The sequence below is a fragment of the Carassius auratus genome, unplaced genomic scaffold (genome assembly GCF_003368295.1).
Source record: "Carassius auratus strain Wakin unplaced genomic scaffold, ASM336829v1 scaf_tig00216266, whole genome shotgun sequence".
Classification (NCBI taxonomy): Eukaryota; Metazoa; Chordata; class Actinopteri; order Cypriniformes; family Cyprinidae; genus Carassius; species Carassius auratus.
The window spans coordinates 36,095-45,531 of record NW_020528482.1 but is presented as its reverse complement, the minus strand read 5'-3'; positions in this window follow the sequence as shown (position 1 = coordinate 45,531).

The window sequence follows — 9,437 nt, the reverse complement described above, 5'->3', positions numbered from 1 at the left end:
ATCTTCTCTGTCAGCCTAACTATTTCCCTGCATTTATCACATGTGAACTTGTGAAAAACTGCGAGAGAGAGGAGAGGAGAAAAGAAAACCGCAATAGGTTCGAATGAAAACGCTAATGACAAGGTAACGAGTGCTAACACTTTGCAGGTGTACTGCACTCAGGGAAATGAAAGTGAATGATCAAAATGAATCTGATAAGATTGATCGATAATATCAGAAATATGGTGTGAATTAAGTTATATTTTATCACTTTAAAAAACAGAGAGTGACAGTAAGATAAAGATTCTAGAGAAAAAAAACGGCTACACGGAGCTACGATTAGCTACAGAAGGCCAACAGGAAGTAGAGAAAACACTGTCCAACAGCGACACCCGCAGTTCAGCTGTGAGTCCCATAATGGGGAGGGGTGTTGGCTAAAAGGTTAACTCAAAATTTTAATAGGTTTTCCCTTTTGGCTTAAGCCTGTTAGTGGCAAAACCCCAAAAGAAGGATTTTACTCAATACTTAGGTTAGCAGCACCAACCCCTAGGTGTATCAACTCAACAGCGCCACCACCCTGTAATTTTACCTAACATTAGGAGCAAAACTACTATTCTCTCTCTTAGCTGTCTACTTCAGATTTGACCACTGTTGCCATTTTGGTGTTGTACCTCTAAAAATCATAAAAGCAGAGAACTTCAGAATCATTTAACCAAATTTGGTGAAACTTGAACACTTCATGTGAAAATTGTCTGACTCACCCTACCTTCCCTTTTCACCCTGGGATCCTACCTAATTAAGGCTAAAGTAGGTCAACAAGAGAATCGATAAGCGTCCGCCAAATATTGAACACGCAGCTAGAAATGCTCTGATTTATGTTTGGTTGTGAATCCTACCAGCTTTGAAACCAATACTGTCATTGCTATTGTTATTTTTCCGCCACAGAGGAATTGTAATACCAATTACAGAAATTCTCATTTCCAATGCCCTGTTTAGAAGCATCCTTCTAAATCAATCTTAACAAACACACCCACCAGATAACTACTTCACTGATAACTACTCATTTGAGCATTACACTCTCAATATCAACCCACACTTGACACTGCACACTTACACCACTGTTTTGCCTTATTTTGGTTTTGTTTTGTCCTCTTCAAGGTCTGTGTCAGTCTAGGTTCAAGATCCCACTGAAAGCGGCAAAACATGTCTCGCAGAAAAAAAGCCTGTTGGCCACTGGGAGGACCTCGAGACTTGGTTAAGTGTCACAACAGAAAGCCTCCTACCGAAGGCTACTGAAACACTGAAGCATCAGAGACAGGACCAGCTGGATGATAACAAGCCTCATGAGACAAGACACAAGTCAGAGCAACAGTCAAAAAGAACTAGCCAAGATCACCAGCTCCTTAAGCCACACACTCATCACCACCCACAAGCTGAGTGACAGGCATGCCGCCCATCTCCAGCAGGAGTGAACCCGCACACAACGATGCGTCACACAGCTAGAACTGGAGGCTCAGGAACAATGGGAAGTGCCCAATGAAGTGGAACAAGGTGCCGAGGAGATCACCAGGCTAAAATAAACACTAGTAGCTACTACACAAGAAAGTGATTAAGTCAAGGCAGACTATGCTGACCTCTCCAACAATCTTGAGTATGCGGAACACCATCTTGGCGTCCTTGCATGTCCACGGACAAGTGCTCAACAATTGCAAGACTTGGCGCACAAGTCCCGCGCCGGTACATGACCTAAACCAAGGAACAACAGTTGGGATGGACCACATGGACGACAATGCTCATTTGGGAACTCAAGAGGAGCAACCAGCCCAAGGAAACAGTGAGTCACAAGAACATCTCTAGACCCTGAAAGTGCTGTATTGGTCATCTGCCACTCCTCTGAAGAACACCAGATCAGTCCTGACATCCTACCCATTTCTTCCCAAATTCCAGTCCCTCAACTCCTGGGCAACCTCATTGAGAAGGGTATAGCAAGAAATTTTTACCTCTCCATCATCTAATAGCTAATAGTCTAATAGCACTCTCAAACTTCAAAGGTGTGAACTGAATCTCCAGGCATATTCCGACACAGGCCTACAACTAAAACATGTGGCCCATATTCACCTAAATGTGGGACCATTGAATCTCATCCACCCAGTGTACGTTTCAACACTCAACACCTATCCATTTCCAATTGGGAAAGACCTGCTCAATCACTTTGAAACATTTAATAGACTTCAATCACCTGAAGATATGCGCTCAAGTCCGCAAGCCTCTGCCCTTCCAGTCAGTTAACCCCAACGAGTTGCAGTGTCAAGCCACAGACACTGCCCACCCCCCATCCCCCCATTCACTGACTGACAATGCAAGGTCAAAGCAAAAAGCAAGCTCAACTCCGAGCATCAAGAACCAAGATCCTTTCATCTGCTCATTGCAAGCGTCTGACTCAGACTCAGGTTCTCTTTGAATCATGACTCCCATAAATGTCCAAGACACACCAGTGTCTGATGCAGTACTAGTTCTGTGGACTGAAAACTCAGAAGAAACCGAGACCGAGACATCAGAGCCTACCACACGCCTCAAAGCACAACCGCTTCCCTCTTAGTCCGTGGTCAACAACCATGGCTACTTCTAAGATTGTCCGCACTGTAGACCTATAGACACGATTCACTACTTCATCATTGTCCCTAACCTACCTCATGACATCTACATAGTAGCAGACATCATGGTTCATCCATGAACGACGTCATATGGGCTCCTCCATCACAACAACTGACACTGTAGTCAATTTCAAGAACCTTCGATCTGGTCAAACAATTCCAAATGCATGCGCAATGATCATGGAGCAAGAAGTTACAATAACTGCTTAAAGCAAGAGTTTCAGCATCCGCCTCAGCATGCGACCTGGCCAAACTCTCAACTGTAAGCTAGGTTTCTTCCAACCTTCCAGGACCTGCCTAAGACCTGCCACACCTCTCATGGGAGTGTCATCTCATGCTGTGTATGTGTTGATCAACAACTGTACGGCCAAAGACATCAACATTCCCAAAGCCAGTCATCTGGGATGGCTCATCAACCAAGCATTCCATGACTTTGAGCTAACAGTACCTGTCATTGGCCCTGTACCAGCCGAACTAATGTCAGATGAATCGACGACACTGTAACTTTCACAAAGCCCTGTGAATTCATTGCCATCACTTTTATTCAGCCAGTGTCCAAAGAAAGTGTCTCTCAGTCATAACTAACAGATGACACTCACTTCACTGTCTATGCTGTCTCAACACAGCCTGTGACAGAATCACCTGCACAGGTGACCGCCAAGGCCCAGAGTACCTCTAATGATTCAACAGAGGAACCTTACACCAGGTTTCAATGTACAAGCCCAACAAATCCTGAGTGAGGTGGATGTCCTCCACAGTGACATGGATTGCCAAGGACTTAAAGAGGTTCTGTGTCAATACAAGAACTCCTTTGCAAAGGATTCGTAGCCTGTAGCCTGACAGATATCCACATGGTGCGCATCCCAACACATACAAATGCACCACCAACATTCGTGCGGCAGTACAATATTACAATATTCCGATAGCATCATACGAATCGGTTCAAGATATCATTGACTCCATGCTTGAAAAGGGGGTCATTCGGCCCTGTAACAGCACCTACTCTGACCTAATATGGCTAGTCCTAAAGCCCAATGGCAAATGGCGGCCCACCATCGACTATCGCAAGTTGAACCAACAAATTCCCTTTTCGCGATGGCCTATGACTCAGTTGGACCAAGAGATTCCCAAAATCAAAGGCTCAACAATCCTTTCCACATTAGACTACACCTCTGCAGGAGCATTACACAAAGAGTCCCTGACTTTCCTGCACTATAACCCACCCACCTCATCAGTAGCAGCTATAACCTGCCACCAGCAGGCCACTGGTATGCAAACCCCCACCTCCTCACACAATGAACTCTCACATCAATTTGCCACTAATGATATCCTCACCCTCCAAGCTTCAGATCCAATGCTATCAACCAGTGCCACTCCCATTTGCGATCCACTAACTTATCCCCTTTCCACCTCTGACCAATTCATCTGATCTCTGCCAACTTCACTAAATCAAGCACATGCTGCATCTCAAAGGCGGCGTTCTCACATATGCCTGAGCCCCTAACTGCGCCAAAGCTCATAGTTCCTCAGGGCCAAAGGGGACTGATGCTGACACTCCCCCACGATGCACCATGGGCTGGACACCATGGTGCCAAGACCACCTACGAAACGTTCAAGCAAGTGGCGTACTGGCCTGACATGCAGCAAGACTAACAGAATATGTAAAAGGATGCCTAGTGTGTTGACAATCCCAACCGGCAAATCCAAACAACTGTGCATGGTACTTCAGCTTCACCCAGCCAAGGCAGAATGCTCCCCATCGCCTGTCACAGAAATTCCTACCTCACTGGACAGGACCCCACGAGACTGTAGACAAGCTCTCACCTGTTGCCTATCAGATCAAAAACAGACAAGGGTGCAGCAAGCGAGTCCTTCGATTGGTCCTTTGAAACCAGATAGAGAGGCAACCAGGGCTCAAACTGACTGACACAGACCAACAATCCCATGTTATATACCACACTAATTATAACCATCATTTTAAGGAAACATATAGTTTGTTTTAACAACCCCTACATACACTCCTCCACAGCACTGCTAGGACCAAAACCTAGTGGAGAGGAGTTGCTCAACACATGCAACACATCGGTCGCTGTTGGACAGTGTTTTTTCTCTGCTTCCTGGTGGCCTTCCTGCTTCTAATAGTAGCTCTGTGTATCTATTTTTTCTTTAGAATCTTTATCTTACTCTAACTCTCTGTTGTTTACAGTGATAAAATATAACTTTATTCCCACCATATTTCTGATATTATTTTAAAATTAGCACGCATCCAAACTTTAATCGAGGATAGTAAGAATGTTAGGGCTCAAGACTTTGGATGCATCTAGCTCAGGGAGTCTTGTACATTATTCGGTTCCGGCAACAGAGCCCCTGCAGCAGGGAAACTGGGTGACAGTGAGGCGACATAGTCGCGAGTTAAAACACTTCTGTTCCGATCAAAACATCAAACAGGTTCTCTCCACTCAGTGATACACCCACTGAGAAACCTGATGAAATTGCTCTAGTTAATAATAATAATAATACATTTTATTTAAAGGAGCCTTCCTCGGTATTCAAGGACACCATACAGGAATACATGAAACAGAACTTGACATCACTGAATTTTATGATGTACTGCCTATGACTGTCATTTTGCATTACTGACGCACTGTTTTCCTAATGAATGTTCAATCAATTCAAGTTTATTTGTATAGCGCTTTTTACAATACAAATCATTACAAAGCAACTTTACAGAAAATTATGTTTCTACAATATTTAGTAATAGCTGATAAGTGGTGATTGTCATGCTGTGTTCACACCAAACGCGAATAGAGCATCTGGCATGAATGATTTCAATGTTAAGTCAATGCAAAGGCGCGTTTACGTGCGTCTTGAGGTCTCGCGGCGCGAATGAACCGTTTGGCGCGGCGCGGAAGACGCGAATTTGCCTCATTCGCGTGTCTAGTTCGCGAATTGTGCTTTTGTGCATTTATGTGTTTGACACGAATTCATGTCTGCCGCCCGGAGTTGAAAAATTAAAATTTTTGCATCAATTCACGCCACGTTAAATAATCAGGAGCCTGCCCAGGAGTCACTCATTCAACATGGAGGAATGACTGATGTTGTCAGTGAGCAGTCAACCAGAGCTTTATGACACAAGTATCACACACAAGCTCATATTTCAGGAATAAAAAGGACCTAGCTTGGAAGAGTGTGTTGTAATACACATTTAACTTTTGAGTCACGTACACGTTTATCGACCCGCGGCCTTCCTGCTGTTTTTTTGCAACTAGTTTCCCCCTACAGCTACTTTTTCGCTAACAAGATAATGCGTTTATTCAGAGGACAAGTGCAGGAAAAAGTGGAAAAGACCTGAGTGCTCGATCAACATCAGCCATCTTGCAAACAGACAACCGCTAGCACGCGAATGCATTTAAAATGTTCAAGCAGCAAACTAGACGCGGTAGGCGCGAATTTGACGCTCTATTCGCATTTGGTGTGAACACAGCATCAGTTTGTGCACGTATGACAGGATTTTTAAAAAAATTAATACAAGATGTATTCAGCCAGACGATGAACATTATCAATATTATTAATAATTATTATATGATGCAGTCACACTTATAGCAATATTTGTTGGTTCTGTTTGTTGATTCAGGGATAGCATCATCTGGGGTCCTCTGAGGGTCAGCATCATCTCTTCTCAGGTGTTCTGGATCCAGACTGGAGCTTGTGTAAATCGTAGTGGCAAACATAGAAACAAATAGAGACATCATTAGCATAGCTGCTGATCCAACAAAGTAAAATTAATTAGTTTAACCCAAGCTAAAGAATAAAATGTGCATTTGATCAGATGCAACTACACTCACAATTTAAGATACATTATTCAAATGCTTGGCGAAAGAGATGCGTTTTTAATCTAGATTTAAACAGAGAGAGTGTGTCTGAACCCCGAACATTATCAGGAAGGCTGTTCCAGAGTTTGGGAGCCAAATGTGAAAAAGCTCTACCTCCTTTAGTGGACTTTGCTATCCTGGGAACTACCAAAAGTCTGGCGTTTTGTGACCTTAGGGAGCGTGATGGATTGTAACGTGGTAACGCAGGAGCTAAACCATTTAGGGCCTTATAGGTAAGTAATGATAATTTGTAACTGATACGGAACTTAATAGGTAGCCAATGCAGAGACTGTAAAATTGGGGTAATATGATCATATTTTCTTGACCTGGTAAGGACTCTAGCTGCTGCATTTTAGACTACCTGTAGCTTGTTTATTGAAGAAGCAGGACTACCACCTAGAAGTGCGTTACAATAGTCCAGTCTAGAGATCATAAATGCGTGAACTAGCTTTCTGCATCAGAACAGATAACGTTTCGTAGCTTGGGAATGTTTCTAAGATGTAAGAATGCTGTTTTTATAACATGGGAAATATGATTTTCAAAAGACAAGTTGCTGCCTAATATAACACCCAGATTTTTGACTGTAGAGGAAGCAACAGTACAAGGAAGTAACAGTACAACAGTACATAACAGTACAACACTGAATGTTGTTCAGTTGCTTTGACACAATGTATTTTGTTTAAAGCGCTATATAAATAAAGGTGATTTTACACTAGGGGTTGTTAACGACTAGTGATTTTTTTTTAAATCAACTTTTAGGTGATGAAAGTCAAGTCGAAGTCGACTAGTCGCTGATGAGATAAGTTTGGAGCTGTAAAAATTATCTTTACACAGCTATGGTATTTGACACAGTGCTGCATACATGGTTATTTCTCTTATAACAGCTCATTTTTATCAGTTCATTTGTCTTTTGAGTGGTTATATTTCTCACAGATTTCTATTCGTTCTAAATCCGATACAGATAAAGTAGCACAGTAAAGATTACATTCATATGAATGCATTAGTAAGAGCAATTGTGTGTGTGAATTCATTCTACCTGGCAGCGTCTCTCTACTAGTGAAGTTGTGGGATTTAGTTGAGACATAAATTCAGAACTTTTCAGTGTCTAAGCTATTTTATTGAGCAATCATAGAACAGTGTTTACAGTACATTTCCACACTGAATGATTCTGTGTGCAAGCGATCTGTGCATGACTTATGAGCTACTGTCTGTAGCCTATGTGTGTGCGTAACAGTGCAGCAGCATATTCGATTAGAACAGCAATTAACTTACCTTTATGATAAGCGGTTTAGAATGTGCGTTCTCCCGTTCAATTTCCAGTGTCCAGTAATATAATCAAACATGCATGTGGAGTGCTTTCATAGTATGTATGTATTTGTTATTTTAACTGTTTGGAAATGGAGCATAAATGTGGAAGTCCTTAGAAGATTTATCCTGTTGCACCCTCTATAGGACCGGCGACTAGTCAACGTCAAGTTTAAAGCGTTATGACAGACTATTGAAGTCAACTAGTGGACTAATCGAATTGTCGGCGCAAACCCCAATACACACACACACACGTACATACAGATATGCATTCTCCCCCCACCCCTCGCTTTTGCCGCTTTGTACCGCCAGTCTGAGAAGCGGGTCTTTGACCAGCGCTGTAATGGCAAATGGCTGATCGCCTGTGCTGGATTACTTCGACCCCCCAATATCCGTCTACAGTTGTAAAATTGTGTGTTTAAGGTGTATTGATTATGTGCTTTTGTGCTGCGGTGTTTTACCTGTTCTCACACTGCTCCCAAAGGAGCATAGTGTGGGTATTGTTTTTATTCTCCTCTCTTTTCTGTTATGATGTATCACTTTTCCCCTGTACTACTGTACTTCATTGCCTTGTACCCACGTGCAATGACAATAAAGTTGAATCTAGTCTAATCTAATAAAAATATGCATAATGAATCTACATTTTCCTCTTACTTCAAATGAAACCTTAGTTTGTGGCTCATTATTAGCCCATTATATTTAATAACAAAACATGCTAAAACAGTACGATAACAAATTATCTTTTATTAAACTTTGAACTTTTATTAATAATATAAGGAAAATGTTTTATTTGCATTGTAACACACAAAAAAAGTATTTGGGTTTCCCATTTCTTTAAAACTATAGTAGTATGTGGTCCATTATTAGTCTATTAATTAAAACACAAGCCATAAAAAGTACAATGGTACAAATTCCCATTGGCATTTAAACATTTGAATTTTATTAACAAAAACTAATAAGATGGATATTGTAACCAAAATAAATAAGGTATTTTTCCCCTTTTAAAACAAATGCTTAGTTTGTTGTTCAATGTTTTATTTATTTTAAATGGAAACAGCAACAATAATGAAAAACTCGCTTAGCCTATATTACAGGAAGAAATTAAACTTATTAACAAAACTTGTGCTTTTGGATCAGTATCTCGCATCAGTCTCATCATGCAACAAACCAATCCCTGTTAAAGCCTAAATAGAAGCTCTGCATACGCTTGCACCTGTTAATCGTTTATGTTTCATAGTTTATTTTGCTTTGGTGCAATAGATAAATAATTTATTTGTTTTAGATTTTTTATGTTTAGATATTTATAAGTCTTGTCCCACGCCGCTCTCTGTTGCATCGGGTCTCGCGGGAGCAAGTCTGTAATCCACTGGCACTTGACTTGACAGTGCGTGAGCTACATCCTCTTTACAATCTCTAGATTATAAACACTGCATTCTGTCAGCAATGTAACGCAGCAGTTATGTATTAGACTTTACTGTAACAGACAGTAACAGTTGGTCTTACCTGAAGAATACAAAGCATTTTTTTGTTTAATTCGTATAATTTATCTATTATATTTATCTGTTTGTAATTTCGCCTATTTTCTTAGCTGCTTTATTCACCTACAAAATCACCCCAACCAAATAGA